At 36.9% G+C, this 21,350-nt stretch overlaps 1 protein-coding gene across 2 annotated transcripts in view; it reads left to right on the plus strand.

Moving 5' to 3' along the window:
• The window catches only part of Trim33 (tripartite motif containing 33), a 122,405-nt gene that overhangs the window by 21,572 nt on the left and 79,483 nt on the right, over positions 1 to 21,350 (plus strand). The window lies entirely within an intron of this gene.

Genomic DNA, 21,350 nt, shown 5'->3' on the forward strand with positions numbered 1-21,350 from the left:
TTTCCACTGTGTCAGTCTTTTAATTTGTGTATTTAGAGATATTTAAGGTATGTAGGTATATTTAAAGTTATGATTGTGTTATAGCTTAAGGATGCCTTTATTTCTATTTCTCTTTTCTTTATGTGAATTATCTAAACTTTTTTTTAAGAGTCCATCTTTAGTTTTTGTATAGTTTTAATCTAGTGTTTTGAATAGTTTCTTAGTGGTTGGTTTAGATATAATTATAACTTTCATTATCTTTAGTTTTTGTATAGTTTTAATCTAGTGTTTTGAATAGTTTCTTAGTGGTTGGTTTAGATATAATTATAACTTTCATTTGTAACTTTTAGTTTGTATTGACGTTTTACTACTTGGAGTAACTAAAGAAACTTCAGTTTGGTAAAATTATCTCACTGAGTTGCTTAGTACCTTGCTTTTGCTGAGGCTGGCTTTGAACTTGCTATCCTCCTGTCTCAGCCGCTGGGATTACAGGTGTGTGCCCCTGCACCTGGTTTAATTTTATTCGAGACAGGATTTTGCTAAGGTGCCCAGACTGGCCTCGAACTTTGTGATCCTCCTATTGGAACTATAGGCAAGTGCCACCATGCCCAGCTGTTTTTGCTCCATTTTTTTCAAGATAGGTTGTTATTTTAATTTGGATTTCCAAATTAAAATTGATTTTTCTTTTGTTATGTTTTAGTCTACTTTTTCACTGCTGGGACCAAAAATCTGACAAGAACAATTAGAGGAGGAAAATTTTATGTTGGCTCACAGTTTCAGAAGTCTCAGTTCATATATGGCTGAGGTGAGGCAGGACATAATGGTGGAAGTGTATGGTGGAGGAAAGTAGCTTAGGACATGATGATCAGGAATGACAGAGAGAGAGAGAGAGAGAGAGAGAGAGAGAGAGGGAGGGAGGGAGGGAGGGAGAGAGAGAGAGAGAGAGAGAGAGAGATATCTCTGTTCAAAAAGAACAAAATATAAACCCCAAAGGCATGCCCCTAGGAACCCACCTCCAGCCATGTACTACTTGCCTACAGTTACCACTCAGTTAATCCCTATTAGGGCATTAATCCACTGATTTGGTTAAAGTTCTCTGTTTTTTTTTTTAGTGGGTACCAGGGATTGGACACCCCCCGCCCTATTTTGAATTTTATTTATAGACAAGGTCTCATTCAGTTGCTTAGTGCCTCACTATTGCTGAGGCTGGCTTTGAATTCTCCATTCTGGATTTTCCTGTCTCAGCCTCCTGAACCGTTGGGATTACAGGTGTGTGCCACTGGGCTGAATGGGTTAAGGTTCTCTTAACCCCATTTGGTCTCTAAACCTTCTTGTATTGTCACACATAAGCTTTTGGGGGACACCTCACATCTAAGCCATAACAATATGTAATAAACTTTTTATTTTGTAAAATTTAAATTGTTTATATATATAACCAATACGTGCACTATAAAATTTGGTACCCTTTGAATTGGGGGAAGTTTTTATTTTTTTAAATATTTATTTTTTTATTTTTTGGTGGACACAATATTTTTAATTTTATTTTTATGTTATGCTGAGGATCAAACCCAGGGCCTCATGCATGCTAGGTGAGCACTCTACCACTGAGCCACAACCCCAGCCCCTGGGAGAAGTTTTTCTTGCTTGTTTTTGGTAGCTAAAGACAAGGATACATTTTGCTAAATGTTCACAGACATACCAAAGAATGTATGTTTTCTATTCTAGGAATATATAAATAACTCTTTAAGTTATCCATACCTGTTGCATTTTCTTTTTTACCTCATTTGAAAAGTATACTGAGAAGTCATTTTTGTCATAGCTTCCCTTCATTTGAATGATTTTCCTGTTACTATTTAGCTATTTTTATTTCTAGATTTCTGTTTATTTCTAGGTAATTATTTTCATATTTTTTCTTTGTCATAGTTAAATATATTGTTTCTTTATGTTTAATGTATTAGTTGTATACTTGCAATCTCTTTTTATTTAATTTTCACTCATTTTTACTTTTGGTTGATATTTTTTCCTGGGTCTGTCTGCTTTCACTGTTTCTTTTTTGGGTCCGAGGGCAGGGTATAGGAGATTGAATCTAGGGGTATTTCACCACTTAGGTGCATTATTAACCCTTTTTGTTTTTTGAGTTAGAGTCTCACTAACTTGCACAGACTGGCCTTAAACTTATGATCCTTCTGCCTAAATCTCCTGAGTAGTTGGGATTATGGACATGTATCAAAGTACCCAGATGCTTTTACTTTTAAAAAGATGTCATTGCATTAACTTCTGGCTCTTACAGTTTCTTATGAAAGTTCTGCTGTTACTGTTCTTTATGTTTAAGTATGTCACATATCTATTTTTTCCTTCTGCTTTTAAGATATTTTGTTACTGGTTTTTTAGCAATTTGATTATGATGTGCTTTTGCATGCTTTTATGTAGAGATGTTATCTTCAGGGATTATTGAGAATCTTACATTCTTGGGTTATAGTTTTTATTGCTTGGGAAAACTGGCCATTAGTTCTTAAAATATTTTTCTGATCCTTTTTCGTCTTATTTAATACTTCATTGCAGGCATACCTCAGAGAGTGTTAGTTTTATTCTGGACCACTGTGGTGAAGCAAATGTTGCAATAAACTGGGTCAGACAGTTTTTTTTTTTTTTTTTTCCCAGTGCAAATAAGTTTACATTATACTGTAGTCTTAAGTTTGTGATAGTATTATGCCTAAAAAATGAAAATCAACAAAAAACCCCACAGTGTATGCTTTATTAAATGATACTTTATTAGGTTGAGAATGTAATTGAGTGGTAGAACACTTACTTCGCATGCATGAAGCCTTGGGTTCAATCCTCAGCACCACCCCAAAAGACAAAAACAAAATATTCATGGACACCCCTCCCCCTACACACCATTTATTGTTAGTAAAAGTACAAATGACTATTTGAAACTTCAACAAATTGTAATCTCTTTCCTGGTAGAGTCTTTTTCCTCAATGTTGATGCTTGCCGAGGCTTCTGGTGGCGATTGCTGAATTGGTGAATTGAGTGGCTATAGTATTTTCTTATACAATGAAGTTTGTCACTTCATTTGACTTTTTCATGAAAAATTTCTTGATAATGTGGTATTTTTTGATAGCATTTTACCCACAATGCAACTTCTTTTAAAATCAGAGTCAGGGGCTAGAAGTGTAGCTCAGTTATAGAGGCTTACCTAGCATGTGGGAGGCCATGGGTTCAGTCCCCTGCACTGTAAAAATAATAAATAAATTGGAGTCAGGAGGACTATTTGACCCCATGAATTTGAGAACAGCACGGGCAACATAGTGATACGCCATCTTTTTGTGGTTCTGGGGACTGGATCCAGGGTTTCTTTACTACTGAGCTATATCTCTAGTCCCCTTTTTATGAGTATGCTGTGTTGCCTATTGTGGCCTTGAATTTGTGATCCTCCTGCCTCATGTAGGCATGTGCCACCACACTTGACAAGATACCACCTTAAAAAAACAAAAAAGTAGTTAGTTCTCTCAATCCTTGTTGCTACTTTATTAAGTTGAATAATATTCAAAATCCTTTGTTGTCCTTCCAATAATATTCATAGCATCTTCATGAGGGCTATGTTCTATCTCAAGAAACTGATTTTCCTTTTTTCTTTTTCTTTTGGTACTGGGGCTTGAACCCAGGGGTGCTTAACTGCTGAGCTACATTCCCAGCCCTTTTTATTTTTTATTTTGAGACAGGGTCTCACTAATTTGAGGCTGGCTTTGAACTTGTGATCTTCTTACCTCAGCCTCCCGAGATGCTGGGATTACTTTGTGTGCCACTACGTCCAGCTCAAGAAACCACTTTCTTTGTTCACCCATGAGAAGCAATTCCTCATCCATTCAGGTTTTATCAAGAATTTGCAGCATTTGAGGTACATTTTCAGATTCCACTTCTAATTCTACTTTTCTTGGTATGTCTACCACATCTAATGTTACATCTTCTGCTGAAGTCCTGAACCAAAGACATCCATGAGTGTCAGAAACAACTTTTTCCAAACTCTTTTTTTTGGTACTAGGCATTGAACTCCAGCACTTGACCACTGAGCCACATCCCCAGCCCTATTTTGTATTTTATTTAGAGGCAGGGTCTCACTGATTTGCTTAGCACCTTGCTGATGTTGGCTTTGAACTCAAGATCCTCCTGTCTCAGCCTCCCAAGCTGCTGGGATTACAGGCATGCATTATCGCCTTCCAAACTCTTGATAATTTTATTTTGACCTCCCCACATGAATCACAGATATTCTTAGTGGCATCAGAATGATGAGGTCTTTCCAGAGGGTTTTTTTTTTTAATGTTTCTTTTTTATTTTTTAGTTGTAGATGGACACAATACCTTTATTTTATTTATTTATTTTTATGTGGTGCTGAGGATCGAACCCAGGGTCTTGCACATGCTGGGCAAGTGCTCAACCACTGAGCCACAACCCCAGCCCCCCCAGAAAGGTTTTGATATATGTTGCCCTGTTAGTTCAAAGGAATTATTACCTATGGAAGCTATAACCTTACAAAATATCCTCTTTAAAAAAATAGCAAAACTTTAAATTAAAAGTTACTTCTTTTTTTTTTTTTTAATTTTAATATTTATTTTTTAGTTCTTGGCAGACACAACATCTTTGTTCGTATGTGGTGCTGAGGATCGAACCCAGGCCGCACGCATGCCAGGCGAGCGCGCTGCCGCTTGAGCCACATCCCCGGCCCTAAAAGTTACTTCTTTATCCATGAACTGCAGAATGGATGTTGTGTTAGTAGGCATGAAACTAACCTTAATCTCATATCTCCATTGGAGGTCTTGAGTAATCAGGCACTTTGTCATTGAGCAGTAATACTGTGAGAAGAATCTTTTTTACTCAATAGTTTCTTTCTTTTCTTTTTCTTTTTTTTTTTTAAGAGAGTGAGAGAGAGAGAGAGAGAGAGAGAGAGAGAGAGAGAGAGAGAGAATTTTAATATTTATTTTTTAGTTTTCGGTGGACACAACATCTTTGTTTGTATGTGGTGCTGAGGATCGAACCTGGGCCTCATGCATGCCAGGCGAGTGCGCTACCGCTTGAGCCACATCCCCAGCCCCACTCAATAGTTTCAACAGTGGATTTATTATTTAGTAAATCATGTTGTAAAGAGATGTATTGTTATCCAGATTTTGTTGTTCGTTTAGAGTACAGGTAGTGTAGATTTAATATGAGTTTTAAATGCCCTAGGATTTTTGCAGTGGTAAGTGAAGATTGGCTTCACTTTAAACTTACCAGTGCCAATAGCCCATAATAAGAGAGTCAGCCTGTTCTATTGACTTTTCCTCTAGCTATGAAAGTCCTAGATAGTGTCTTCTTTCTGTAGAATTGTGCCTAAATTGCAAATCTTTTGTTTAGCATATCCACTTTCATCAATTATCATAGCCAGATCTTCTGGATAACTTACTGTAAATTCTAAATCAGCACTTGGTGCTGTTTCACCTTGTACTTTTATGTTACAGAGACAGCTTCTTTTCTTAAGTCTCATTAACCAACCTGTGCTATTTTCAACTTTTCTTTTGCAGTTTCATCACCTCTCTCAGCCCTCATAAAATTGAAGAGATTTAGGGCTTTGCTCTGGATTAGGCCTGACTTAAGAGAATGTTGTGTCTCGTTTGATCTTCTATGCAGATTGCTAAACCTTTCTCTGTATCAGTGATAAAACAAGGCTGTTTTGCTTTCCTATCATTTGGGTGTTCACTGGAGTAGCACTTTCATTTCCTTCATGAACTTTTCATATGTCTCCACAACTTGACTAACTGTTTGGCACAAGAAGCCCCAGCTTTTGATCTATCTCAGCTTTCAAAATGCCTTCATAGGCTTGATCTTTTAAGTGGGACTTAAAGGGTAACTCTTCATTTCATTTGAACACTTCAAGGCCATTGTAGGATTTTTATTTGCTCTAATTTCAATATTATTGTGTCTCAAGGAATAAGGACTCCCAAGGAGAAAGTGAGACTGGCTGTAATGATCATATCACACAAAATTGATTAAAGTCACCATCTTATGAGTGTGGTTTGTGGTGCCCCAAAAGCAATTATAATAGTGATATTTAAAAATCACTGGTCACAGGTCATCATAAAAGATGTAATACTAATGAAAAAGTTGACATACTGTGAAAATTTAGGAAAATGTGACAGACATGAAGTTAAGTACGTGTGTTGGAAAGATGGCATTGATAGACTTTCTTGATACAGGGTTGCCACAAACCTTTAATTCACCGTGAGTGCAATAAAACAAGATTATATGTATACATTTATTAGACCATTTAATTTTCCTGCAGGTGATGAGTCTCTGCTTTTCTGTTTTATTTTGTTTATCTCCATGCTATTTTGTTTTTCTGTTTCCCTTTTATTTCACCAGATTTTTCCTTACATAGGTTTGAAGGTGAATTATTAGGTGCACATATGGTTTTAATCATATCTTCCTCATAATTGATATTTTTATCATTATAAAAATTTTTGTTATTTTTGTGTATAGCTTGCTAGGCAAATACTCTGCTACTAAGCTACATTATATCCCCAGAACTTTTATGACATAGGGTCTTGCTGTGTTAACTCACAATCCTCCAGCCTCACTCAGCCTTCTGAGTAGCTGAGATTATGTGTGTGCCACTATGCCCAGACTCTAAATAATTTTTATTAGAACGACAGAGGCCAAATATTTTCTTATATAATTTGTTTTGAACTACTTCCCCCTCTCTACCCCACATATTGGGGATTGAGCTTAGGGTTGCTCTACTACTGAGCTATATCCCTAGTCCTGTATTTTTTTGTTTTGAGACAACCTCACTAAATTACCCAGGCTGGCCTCTAATTTGCCATCCTTGTGTCTCAGCCTCCTAAGAAGCTGGGATTACAGGCATGCACCATGGTGTCTGGCTGTTTTGAACTATTTTATTGTGAAATAAGATAATGTATACCATGTTAGAAAATGTTTTCTGTTTTGGTAGTCCTTAAAATTTAAAAGAAAATATTTCATGTTTGAACCATAATATTTTTTTCCTAATTGTCAATTATTTTACTTCATTGAGTTGACAGTTTTCAGTGAAGGTACTTATTTTTTGTTGTTGTTGTGGTAGTGGTGGGCAGGCAGTGGACTTATGAGATATATCTCAACCCAGCAGGTCATCTTATTTTTTTTTAATTTGTTCTAATTAGTTATGCATGACAGTAAAATGCATTTTGACATATTGTACACAAATGGAGCACAACTTCTCTTTCCTCTGGCTGTACATGGTGCAGAAACAGAACAGTAGTGTAATCATACGTGTATATAGATAGGGTATAGATAGGGTAATAATGTTTGTCTTATTCTATTATCCTTCTCATCCCCACAGCCCCAACCCTCTCCTCACTCCCCCCTCTAAAACCAAAGTTCCTTCATTCTTCCCTGTCCCCAGCCCCACTATGGATCAGCAGTCCGCTTATCAGAGAAAACATTTGGCCTTTGGTTTTGTGTTATTGGCGTATTTCTCTTAGCATGATATTCTCTAGTTCTGTCCATTTGGCTGCAAATCCATAATTTCTTTCTTCTTTAAAGCTGAATAATATTCTATTGTGTATATTTTTCCACTCATTTATTGAAAGACATCTAGCTAGGTTGGTTCCATAGTTTAGCTTTTGTGAATTGAGCTGCATCAATGTAAACATTGATGTGGCTGTGTCACTGTTATATGTTGATTTTTTTAAGTCCTTTGGGTATAAACAGAGAAGTGGGATAGCTGGGTCAAATGGTGGTTCCATTCAGAGTTTTCTGAGGAATCTCCATGCTGCTTTCCATAGTGGTTTCACCAATTTGCAGTCCCACCAGCAATGTATGAGTGTAACTTTTTCTCCACATCTTCACCAACACTTACTTTTGCTTGTATTTTTTTAATATTTATTTTTTAGTTTTAGGTAGATACAGTATCTTTATTTTATTTCTGTGTGGTGCTAAGGATTGAACCCAGTGCCTCATGCATGCTAGGCGAGCACTCTACCACTGAGTCACAACCCCAGCCCCTGTTTGTATTCTTTTTTTTTTTTTTAAAAGAGAGAGTTAGAGAGAGAGAGAGAGAGAATTTTTTCAATATTTTCTAGTTTTCGGCGGACACAACATCTTTGTTTGTATGTGGTGCTGAGGATCGAACCCGGGCCGCATGCATGCCAGGCGAGTGCGCTACCGCTTGAGCCACATCCCCAGCCCCTGTTTGTATTCTTGATGATTGCCATTCTGACTGGAGTGAGATAAAATCTTAGTTTTGATTTGCATTTCTCTAATTGCTAGAGATGATGAACATTTTTTTATGTTTGTTGATCAATTGTTTTTCTTTGAAGTATCTGTTCAGTTTCTTAGCTCATCATTTTTTTTTTAAGTTATTGATACTGCTGGGCACAATGGCACGCATGCCTGTAATCCCAGTGGCTGGGGAGACTGAGATAGGAGGATTGAAAGTTCAAAGTCAGTCTCAGCAACGGGAAGGCACTAAGCAACTTAGTGAGACCCTGTCTTTAAATAAAATACAAGATAGAGCTGAAGATGTGGCTCAGTGGTTGAGGTCCCCTGAGTTCAATCCCTGGTACCCAAAAAAGAAAGAAAGAAAGAAAGAAAAAAAAAGAGTTATTGAATTATGTCCATATGTATGCAGTCAGAAAAATCTTGTTTTGGAGAAAGGGTCTCACTTTGTTACCTAGACTAATCTTGAACTGGTGGTCTCTAATGATTCTTCCTTTAGCTTGTAGCTTCCTGAGTACTAAAACTACAAGTGTGTGCCATAGGAGCCATGTAGTAAAATCTTCAATTTTTAGAATTTTTCCCTTGTTAGTCAGATTTTCTTTGCTGACTAACAGAAGGGCATGGAGAAGGAATGCTGCTTACCTCATGGTAGCCAGAAAGCAGAGAGAATATGAGACAACAGGTACAAAATATAGACTCCAAAGACATGCCCCAGTGACCTACTTTCTCCAGGACAGCCCCACCTGCCTGCAGTTACTACCCAGTTAGTCCATTCAAATTATTAACCCAGCAAATGGGTCAATCCACTGATTAGATCACAGCTCTAGTAATTTAATTACTTTACCTAAATGTTCCTTCATTAACATAGGAGCTTTGGGGGAATACCTCATATTCAAACCATAATACTATGACGAAGGCGCATCATTATAGTTTTGTGGACATAGTAAAGCAGATTCTTTTTCTAAGTTAAACATTTTCATTTATTGATTCAGCTTTGGGGTCAGATCCTTTTTGGCCAGTTTTATGTGTGTGTTTGTCTGTGTGGTGTGTCTGCGGATTGAACCCAGGGCCCATGCCAGGCAAGCACTTTACCACTGACTTACATATGTTTTTAGTTGATGCATTACCCTTGTTCATATTTGTGGGGTACAGTACTATAATTTGGTATATTTTGTACAGTGTGTAATGATCAAAACAGGGTAATTAGCATTTCCATTTCCTCAAAAGATTTATCATTTCTGTTTACTGGGAACTTTCAGTTTCTTCTTGGTATTTTGATATTATATATTGATGTAGACGATACTCATTCTAATGTGCTGTAGAACACCAGAACTCATTTCTCCTACTAAGTGTATTTCAGTCTCCATTATTGGTTCTACCCTCTTCCCTTTCTAGTTTGTAGTGATCACTATTCCATTCTTTTCTAAGAAGAGAATGATTTTTGCAGCTTTCACAAATGAGTGCCTGCCTTATTTCTTATTTCACTTGACATAGATCCCCCAGTTTCATCCATGTCGCTACAATTTTACCCATTAATCTATTGAGGGACTTTCTTTGGGGGGGGGCTACCAGTGGATTTTTTTACTTTACTTGTTTATTTGTATGTGGTGCTGAGGATCGAACCCAGGGCCTCACACATGCCAGGCAAGCACTCTACCACTGAGCCACAACCAAAGTCCTTGAGGGACATTTTGATCCTGTATGTTGGGTATTGTGAATAGTGCCACAATAAATATGGGAGTACAGGTATCTCTTTTACTAATGATTTCATTTCCTTAGTGGGATATTTCCAGAATTGGATAAGTAGACGGTAAGGTAATTATTTGTGGCTTTTGAGGAACCTCCATTCTGTTTTCTATAATGACTATACTAATCTACATTCCCACTCATGTGTATGAAAGTGTTCCCCTTTCTGTTTTACCTTACAAGCATTGTTATTTTTTGTATTTTTGATAATTGCCATTCTCAACTGGAGTGAGGTAACTCATTGTGGCTTTGATTTGTATTTCCTGGTTGATTGATATATTGAACCTTATTTCATATGCTAATTTCCTTTAGATAATTGGGGCTTTGTTCATGCTGGAAGAGCATTGTACCACAAAGCTGCATCCTCAGCCCTTATTTGCCCCTTTTAAAATTGGATGATTGTTGTTGTTGTTGTTATTCTTAACTGTTGAGTTCCTCATTTATTCTGAATATTACTTCCTTGTCAGATTGTTGGTTTGCAAATACTTTATTCACTATGAGGACTGTTCACCTTTATTTTTTTAATATTAGTTGTTCAAAACATTACAAAGCTCTTGACATATCATATTTCATATATTTGATTCAAGTGGATTATGAACTCTCCCATTTTTACCCCATATATAGATTGCAGAATCATATCGGTTACACATCCACGTTTTTACATACTGCCATACTTGTGCCTGTTATATTCTGTTGCCCTTCCTATCCTCTACTATCCCCCTTCCCCTCCCCTCCCCTCCCATCTTCTCTCTCGACCCCGTCTACTGTAATTCATTTCTCTCTCTCGTTTTTTTTTTTTCCCTTTCCCCTCACTTCCTCTTACATGTAATTTTGTATAACAGTGAGGGTCTCCTTCCATTTCCATGCAATTTCCCTTCTCTCTCCCTTTCCCTCCCACCTCTCATCCCTGTTTAATGGTAATCTTCTTCTCATGTTCTTCCTCCCTGCTCTGTTCTTAGTGCAGAAGCTTCTTTGTTTGATATAATATCATTTTCAATTTTTGTTCCCTGTGCTTTAGAGTCTTCAATGGTTACGTCTTAAAGTTTGATTTTCCTGGCTACTAATTTTCTTCTAAAGAGTTGTCATTCCTTTTCCAGGTCTTTTAATTTTTATACTATAGAAATTATGTTTATTTGTAATTGCATTTTTATAAGAGTTCTGAGTCCTTTTTTAAAAAATTTGTTCTTTTTATATATACATGACAGTAGAGGTGTATTTTGACATATTATAATTACATGGAGTATAATTAGGATCCCATTCTCTCTCGTGTTTTTTTTTTAAACAATATTCACCTCTGCTTCATTGCTGTAGCCTCTGCTGCCTTCTTCCTCTGCTGCCTCCTCAATTAGTTTTGCCTTAGTAGGAGAGAATATAAGACAACAGGTCCCATTTTCTGATTGTTCAGCTTGGTTGCCCTCAAGTTATGGAACCTCCTTAAATGGGATATACTTGTTCTTTGCCTATTCGTGAGTATGGCTTCTTTTACAGGGTCAAGTTTGGCCATGATTGAACCATTAGACCAGGGTAGACATGATACATTTTGTTTCATCTGCTCTGTACTGATACTTTTTGAAATTTAATATCTTTTCAAAAGAGTTGCAGTGCCTCCACTGTTCCCTGCTCAGCTAGTATAGCTGGAGTTAGAGAAGATGACCTTTCATAATCCATTCATAACTGATAAGTCTGTTAGTGCAGAATTCAAATGACCTCCTAAAGAAAACAGTAAATAAGCAGTTTACTGGATCTAGGCAGCCATGGAATTTGGGTCTTCATGGTTATGAGCTGAGACTCCACTGGGCCATTATAATTCTCTGCCTCCTTCTGGCACAAGAGAAAAGAGAACCTAGTTGTATGCAAGTTTAAAGCACACATGTGCACATGAAGACCAAAGCCTTGCCTTATGTGAACATATATCATTATGAAGAATCATTTCTGTTCGGTTTAGTGAAAAATCAATTTTATGCAATGTTCAGTAAACTCTTTGTAGGACCAGATAGTAAATATTTTAGGCTTTGTGGACTGCATACAATGTTTATAGATTTTTCTCTTTTCCCTTAAAAATATAAAAGTCACCCCCCCCCACACACACACCTTTTGACATACTGGGGATTGAACCCCAGGGCCTCACTCATTTTAGCAAGAGCTTAACTACTGTGTTATATCCTCAACCCTTTTTATTTTGAGACAGAATCTTGCTGAATTACACATGCTAGGTTTTAATTTGCAGTCATTCTCTTTGCTTCTCTTTATTATCAGCTCTTATCACAGGGCAACGAACATTTCACATCTCCAGCTCCTCATGCTAACAGCTGTCTGCTGTTAACCACCTTTGCTATAAAATCTCTAAAAGATCAATGGACCTGTTGTTTCAGAATCTAGTTATTTTCTTTTTTTGCCTTCATGCCCCTTAGTTAATACATATTTCTTCTTAGCTGCCTATTGTTGCCTATTGTTGGGTACACATAGGGTGGAAATAGAGAAAAATGGACATAGTATATGGTGGAGAGAAGAATTTGTTTAAGGATGATTATACCTCTCAAATTCAGGGCTGTTGGCACCTCTTGACAATCTTATTCTCTCCAGCTTTCCATTCCCTGGGTTATTTAATTCAGACTTTCAAAAACTCAACCCACAAGGAGTTTCTCATTACTTGTACTAGCCTCCTACTTAAGTAGGGGCCATAAGTGATAAATCCCCTCAACTTCTTTTTCCACCTGAAAATGTATCTTTTTCATTCATAATTATTTTCTAAGAGAAAGGAGAGAGTTATTGATTGAAGGTTGATTAAAGTGGCTGCTGGAGGGTATCAGCAAGAGAGGCTAGGGTTGACTAAATAAAAACATTGTTAGGTTCAAGGCCAAGAGTCTGCTAACATTTAAACATAGTGTGCGCTGGTGCGGTGGCGCATGACTGTAATCCTGGTCACTTGGGAGGCAGAGACAGGAGGATATCAGGTTCAAAACCAGCCTCAGCAACCTAGTGATTCCCTAAGGAACTCAGCTAGACCCTGCTTCTAAATAAAATACAAAAAGGGCTGAGGATGTGGTTCAACGGTTAAGTGCCCCGGGTTCAATTTCAGGTACCAAAAAACAAAAAGCGCAAAAAAAAAAAAAAAAAAAAGTATGCAATTCTAAAAGTAAATCGATAAGAGTGATGACAAGTTGACCATAAATGGAAAAGTAGTTTGATTCTTGTTTCAGTTATACATATATGTTTGTATACTTTATTTTGATGTTAACATCACGGGATTTGCAGTTGACAGTGTCTGAAAGCCATCTTCTAAATCTGAAACTTCCTTTTCTTCTGATAGACTAATAAATATTGGTACTGTCTTTTTAAATTTCTTTTGGTGATGTTCAGGATTAAACCCAGAACTTTGTGCGCGTTAGGCTCTGTAGCTAGCTACATCTCAGTCCGAGGTATTGTCCTTGACATGGTTTTTCCTTAGTAATCATAACTCCTTATCAGATTTGAATTACTTATGTACTGGTGGGTTTTATACAGACTCCTCAGATTCACAACTGTGCTAGTTAAGTAGGATGTACTTAAAACCTACTCATTACATTTTGGTAAATACATTTTTTTCATTGAGTAATTGTATAATTTTTCATGGATGACCCACACCAGAAGCTTGAGAATCATCTACAATTTTGAATTTCTTCCTTACTGTAACTAATACTACTCCCATCATCATGCAGTCATTTATTGTGCCAGTTGATTTTTCCTCATCTCTAATTATAATCATCTATATTACTATGGAGTCTTAGTTTAATCTTATTTTGTTATTAATAGACAATAGACCAACTTTTTAATTAGAAAGGTAGGTTAGCATAGTTTTTAAGAGCTCATTCTGTAATGAAGAAAATGTGGTTTATATATGCAATGGAGTATTATTCAGCCATAAAGAAGAATGAAATTATGGCATTTGTTGGTAAACAGATGCCACTGAAGACTATCATGCTAAGTGAAATAAGCCAGATCCAGAAAGTCAAAGACTAAATGTTTTCTCTGATATGTGGAAGCTAGTCCAAAATAAAGCGGGGTAGGAGAATTCCATTAAAATAGAAGAAAAATCAGTGGAGCAGAGGAAAGGGTTGAGGTAGAAGGTGGAGGGATGGAATAAGGGAAGAACAGTGGAATGAATCTGACCTAACTTTCCTGTGTACATATGTGAATATCCACAAGACACTAATTTTAAAAAACCTTTTAAATAAATAGGAGAAAAGTCAATAGAGAAGAGAGGAGAGAAAGGGGAAGTACTGGTGACTGAATTAGAGCAAATTGTATTCCATGCTTTTATAATTATGTCAAAACGAATCCTAATGTTATGTATAACTAAAAAAAAAAAAAAAGTTAAAAAAAGGACTCATGTTGTAGTCCCTCACATCTTGGTTTCAGATGTTGCCTGCCCTGCCGGGCCCCCTCCACCATTTATATCACCATATGTCCTTGAGAAAGTTTCCTGGTCTCACTGAACCTCTTTCTCCTTATCAGTGTGGAGAGTCACCGAGAGTCACTGAACCTACTTTAACAGGTCTAAATGAACTAATACATATTAATTTTATAGTAAAATCTTATATTAATGTAAATGTAATTTGACCATGATTGGCTGCTATCTTCAGCAAAGCCTTCATTCTCAAATGGAAACTAGAATTCTTGAGTGAGGACAGAAGTGCAGGATATAGCAAGGTTGAGCTGGGAAACATTAGACAAGGGGCATAGGCAGCAGAAAGTAAAGTTCACATGTTTGCAGTAGTTTTTTTTTGGATATTTTTTAGTTGTAGTTGGACACATACCTTTATTTTATTTATTTTTATGTGGTGATGAGGATTGAACCCAGGGCCTTGCACGTACTAGGTGAGTGCTCTACAGCTGAGCTACAATCTCAGTTCCTGCAGTAGTTTTTATAAGTCAATTTTTATGAATCAGGCTGAAAAAAATTTGTACCAGCCAGCAGAGATTTCTTGGAATTCTTTTTTTTTTTTGTACTTGGGGTTGAACCCATGGGCACTTTACAACTGAACTACATCCCCAGTCCTTTTTATTTATTTATTTTTTTTTCAAAGTTATTTTTAATTTTAATTTTATTTATTTTTTTTTTTTTTGTGGTGCTGGGAATTGAACCCAGGGCCTTGTGCATGTGAGGCAAGCACTCTACCAACCGAGCTATATCCCAGCCTCCTTTTTTTCTTTTGGGACAGGGTCTTGCTAAATTGCTGAGGTTGCCCTTGAGCTTGTGATTATCCTGTCTCAGCCTTCCAAATTGTTGGGATTGCAGGTATGCACCATTGCACCTGGCGATTCGTGGAATTCTTTGCCTGTGCTTTAGAACAGTTATTCTTAAAGTACTGTTCTCAAAGTTGTAGCTTCAGCGTGGTACCTAGTTGTTGTCTTAATCTTTGAAATTTGTTATTGGCTACTTAGTAAGGCTTCCACAGACTATATTCACTTTCCAACAACTTGACTATTTTATATGACCCAATTTCCAGGCCCTCAGATACTGTGTTAAGGAATTGCTTTATTGTAGTTTTCTTCTTGTTTTTCTTTTGGAGGTGCTGGGGATTGAACCCATAACTTTGTTAGGCAAGTGCTGTACCACTGAATTACATCTTCATCTCCAGCTCAACCCCCCATCTCTTAGTACTAGGGGTTGAACCTAGTGTTTATGCATACTGGGCAAGAACACTACCACCGAGCTATGTTCCCATGCCTTTTAATTTTGAGACAGGGTCTGGTTAAGTTACCCATACTAGCCTTAAACTTGAGATTCTCCTGCTTTAGCCTCCCAAGCTCCACCCCCCCCCCCCGCGGTTGTATAATAAACAGTAAGCCTAGAGGTAATTTTATACTATATTTTTAGTGTACCTCTGTTTTGACTGTTGTCTGTCACATGAGGTTATGAATGGAATTTTCCACTTATGATCTTATTTTGGTTATCAGAAAGTTTTGAATTTTGGAGCATTTAGCTTTTAGAATTTTGGATTTAGACTCTGTAAGTCCCGTGAACAGAAGGGCATTTGGATCCATTCATTAAATCATGATATTTATCTATATGAATATCTATATGCAAATTTTGATATCATGTACCATGATATAGACTCAAGAATGTATATAGACATGATACAATACACAAGTGTGCACAATTATACATAAAACAGACAGGAAACAAAGATTTGGTAACTTAAATTCTTATAGGTAGGTAAAAGAACTATTATATTTAACCCTTTAGAAATTAAAATAGAGCCTGTCACAGATTTTTACAGTATGACCCAGACATGAAAGGGGCTTGTGCAGTTTATAGGAATAGTGTCTGTCAGTTATGGTGGGCACTGAAATCAAAGGTTCAGGTGGCCACTCATCCTCAATGGGGGCAGATTTACTTCCATCATCACCACTGTTTATTTTCCATGCTTAGAGGACTCTTCAGAGGAAAAGAAGACTTTGACATATTGGATCTTTCCATTGTCCTTCTCTGTCCCTAAACCTAGAATTTTTATTCCCTATTTCTTTTCTTTCTTTCTTTTTTTTTTTGGAAGTTCCTGTTACTGTAATTAAGTTTCCCCCATGTCCTCAATCCCTACACCTTATTGGAGGTTTCTTGTATACTCCAGGTACTCTGTGTGCTCAATCCTTCTTACTGGGGATTTTTTGTACGTTTCCCATTCCCCTTTCCTAGGTATGGTTTCATGTTTCTGAATATAGTCTCAATTCCTCCCTTCATAGGGGTTTCATGCACTCATGTCTTAGTAACACTCAAACAGCCTCTGGTATATCCTGACCACCAAGGAAGTACTCTTTCTTGAGAATAGATTTTACCTACCTTGGTCTATGCACAGAGTTACCTTGTCACTGTGATGCTTTTTTGGGTTCATTTTTTGGCCTCAGGGATTACAGTTTCCTTCCCCACTCTGAAGCCACTGTGTCAAGGCAGTTGGGTTGTGTCTCCTGTAAGGAGGGAGTCCTCACAACCCCCTAGTTGACTTATGGAGCCCCGTGTTGGGCACCAAAATTGTTAGAAATACCAGGAATTTTTCAAAAATTGTTAGAAATACCAGGAAATTTTTCAGAATTGTTAGAAGTTAACAATTTCTAAATATCAATTTCTAAATTTCTAAATAAACAATTGTTAGAAATTCAAAATTGTTAGAAATACCAGGAGTTTTACAAAATTGGTAGAAACACCAAGGAATCAGACACATGCTCGGAAATAGCTTGGCAATGTGAACTACTTCTGCTTAGAAGGGCATGCTACTGCACCTGGCTAGCTAAAATTCCTACATTTGGATCTTACATCCCAATTAAGGCTAAATAACTGTATTTTGAAAATAAGCCATTGAATTTTCTGTTTGTCACATGACTTATTGTGGTTAACTCTTAAGTCTGGTGAGGATTTTAATCTGTAGGACACCTAAATCCTACTCCATAGCTTTATAAAAGGAAGTTATTTCAACTTTTAAACTTTGTTGCCTTGTTCTCAGCAGTTGTATGGAATGATCCTGTGTGGCCTATTTGAATTAGTGCTGCATTGCTTGGGCTTTGAGTTTCCTGTTTTGGCACTTCAGAATTTCTTCTTGCTTCCAGACTTAATTGTGTATTTATTTTGAAAAATACACTAGTATATATATATATATAATTTGTAGTTGGACAGAATACCTTTATTTTATTTTTTTAATGTGGTGCTAGGCGAGTGCTCTACCGCTGTGCCACAACCCCAGCCCACTTTTTAAATTTATTAATTTTAGCCATTTTATATGTTTGAGAGGGTGTCATTCCACCTTTCCACATCTCTTCAGTTCTACTGCAGTCGTTTAAGTATACCAGTTGATTTACTGAAAGTAATTCCACTTAACACTTTGAAGACAAATTACTTTGTAGACTAATAATATATTTTGGCCTCTCATTTTTTATAGCGCTGGGGATTAAACCCAACTCTTTGGGCATGTCAGGCAAGTTTGCTACCACTGAGTCCAATTCTGTTTTTGCCTTTTAGAAAGAGGCACATCTCTCCTCTCATCCCCAAATGAAACTTTTTAGCAAATTGGCATTTAAAAGACACCAATTTAGAAAGCACAAGTGGGTCTCTCAGAACTTAGTCTTTGAAATGATGAAATCAGCTTAAGGGATATTTTGGCCACTAGGTTTGGCTTTGAAGCTTGAATGTCAGTTTTGTATAATGATCAGAACTCACCATGGCAATTAGCACTGAATGATAAAGCTAGGAGCACGCTCATTTTCTATACAGTAATTACTCATTCACAAATTCACTTGAAAAGTGTAAAATAGCTCTTATTTTAAATGCAGACATTTATATAATTTTAAGATTTGTTGATAATTAAAGAAGCATATAACAAAATGATCCCTAAGCAAATTTCAACTGTTTTGTCTTGGGGATCAGTCATACTGGTTGCTGTGCAATTTGTTCTTATAGATTAATTAGTGGGGTTTGCTGATGTCTTTAGGCTTGCATTTATTACCTTATGTCTCACTGGGACTTCCTTAATCTCATGTTTCTGAATTCTAAGCTTCTCTGAAAAACTTTTCAGCAAACGAGTCTTTCTTAGGTGTATCCTTGTGTTTCTGATGTACACTTGGAGGGGTTTCTTCTTCACTATTCAGTTATCCTTTTCCATTTAAATTCTCTTAAAATTGCTACTTGTTGATTTGTGAGCCTTGCCCCTTTGTTCACCTTCAAGTTTTTGTTCCCAGGGTTAGTGTGTTAATCTTCTAAATTTCTTAATATTTTAATGGGGATTTCGAATGAGAAAAAGGTGAATTTGTGTTGTCAGCCTGCTAGATTAAATTGAAAATTTCGAAGAACCAGAGAGCTTGTTGAGCTTCAAAAGAAATAGAATAACTGGGATAACATTGAATCATCCATTTACACAGGAATAATGAGTACTTTGATCATATTGACATTCCCCCTACCCCTGTATTAGGATTTGAACCCAGGGGTACTTTACTACTGACCATATCCCCAGCCCTGTTCTTTAGTTTGAGACAGGGTTTTGCTAAATTGACCATGCTGGCCTTGAATTTGCTGAGGCTGGACTCTTAACTTGTGATCTTCCTGCCTAAACCACCTGAGTTGCTGGCATTACAGGTGTGCACCACTGTGTCCAGTATCTTTTTTTGTTTTTTTGGATGCTGAGGATTGAACCCAGGGCTTGTGAAAGCTAAGCAGACATTCTACCTTTGAGCAACATACCCAATCCCAATTTGAGTCTGTCTTACTGTGAGCATAGACTGTTGCTCCATATTTTGTGTTCTTTAACAGAAATATTCCTTTAGTTAGGTGTTGCAAGGTTTACATTAACTTTTAAATAAAATAGTTGTATATGAACACAACACATTTATTCATTTATTTATTTGGTGCTGAGAATCGAACCCAGTGCCTCACATGTGCTAGGCGAGTGCTCTACCACCAAGCTACAACCCCAGCCCCCTACATTAACTTTTAAAATATTTTTATATGCAATTATATGTGTGTATATATACATATATTATGCTATCTTTTATAGCCCCTTATCTTTAGTGAACTTTATGTATGCTATCCTTTTTGCATCTGTTTTTCCATTCTTAGTTGAGTTGGGTTGTCCTGTCAACTTGGAAAATGATAATCTAATAGAAGGATTCTCAGGACTCAGAAAAACTGCTAGACTCCTGTTTTGTCATAGTGAAAGGATACGTATTGAAATTGGCAAAGACAAAAGGTGTCCTAGAGAAAGAAGATGCAAACTTTCAGATGTTCCCTTCTAGTGTAGTTAAACTGTGAGGTACTTAACTATCCTAGGAAAAAATGTGGGACAGTACACAGCATATTGCCAAGCAGGGAATCTCACCTGAGCCTTGGGATTGAGGGTTTTTAGCAGGGGATCAATCTTTAAGGGATGCAGCCTCTGTATAGCTGACAGCAGCAACTATGGATGCCAATCCACCCAGAAGTCAATATGAATGCAGTAGTCCTCTGGTATACTAGAACAGGCATTCTCCCTAAGTCATACTATTGGCACTACATTAAGATAAAGGTATTGTGTCCAACTACAACAAAAATAATAAAAAAATAAAAACTCTTATTCAGGCAGCCCATCCCATTGGTTCAAAGGTCATCTCCAGTTCTGAGACAGGCCTTAAGAATGTGCAAAATTTGACTAACTCAGGCCTGCCAAGCAAATACTTTCTTGCACACTATAAATTCATGTTTATTCTTTAAGACTTCAGGTGAGCATAATCTCTTTAGCAAAAAGCTACCTTCTAAGAGTTAGTCACAGCTGGGTGTGGTGGTTTAGGCCTGTAATCCCACCTATTCAGGTGGCTGAGACAGTAGGATTCCAAGTTCCAGGCCACCTGGGTTATTTAGTAAGACCCTGTCTCAAAATAAAAAGGGCTAGGGATATAGTTCAGTGGTAGAATGCCCCTGGGTTCAATCTCCAGTAAAACCTCCCACCCCCCACCCACAAATAAAAATAGTTGCTTCCATATCTTTGCCGCAGTTAATTATACGTATTTCCTGTATAATCATTCTATTTTTCTTAAAATTTTTTTATAGTTGTAGATGGACACAATAGCTGTAATTAATTAATTAATTAAAAAATTTTAGTTGTTGATAGATCTTTATTTTATTTATGTATTTATATGTGGTGTTGAGACTCGAACCCAGTGCCTCACACATGCTAGGCAAGCACTGTACCACTGAGCCACAATCCCAGCCCTCTTTAGCTCTTTTGTAAAGGCAAGGACTATGTCATTTTCATTCTTATCTTCAATTTTATTGATACATAGTAGATTGTTGTATTGACTTTGGTGTTTTTTTAAAGTTCTTTAAACTTTAAAAAATGTTATGTTACCTCAGCAGTTTTGGTAGTATAAATGATCTTCCCACAGTAGCATAAATTAAAGTATCTCTAAACCAAGTCATAATTTGAGGTTATAAGATTGTATTTTAGTTTTCTATAGCTGCTGTAAACAAAATAACCATAAACTTGATGTCTTAGAACAACACATATCTTACTTATAGTTCTGGAGGCTGAAAGTTTGAAATCAGTTTTAGGTTTGCCTAAAGCCAAAGTTTTGGCAGGATTGATTCCTTCCACAGGTTCTGGTAGGAGAAAATCTATTTCTTTGTCTGTTCCAGCTTCTAGTGGTCCATCTTTCCTTCATCTTCAAAGTACAACACTTTAATCTCTGTTTCCATTACCAATTGCCTTCTGCTTATCTGTAGTCTAATCTGCATGTACCTCCCTCTTATAGTATCAATTCATTACATTTAGGGCCTTTTGGGCATTCCAGAAATATTTCTAATCTCAAGGGCCTTAATCTAGTCTCATCTGCAAAGTTCCTTTTGCCAGGTAAAGTAACATTTATAGGTTTCAAAGATA

The sequence above is a fragment of the Marmota monax genome, unplaced genomic scaffold (assembly GCF_021218885.2).
Source record: "Marmota monax isolate L192 unplaced genomic scaffold, Marmota_monax_Labrador192_F-V1.1 WCK01_AAM20220418_F8-fsc00087, whole genome shotgun sequence".
Taxonomy (NCBI): Eukaryota; Metazoa; Chordata; class Mammalia; order Rodentia; family Sciuridae; genus Marmota; species Marmota monax.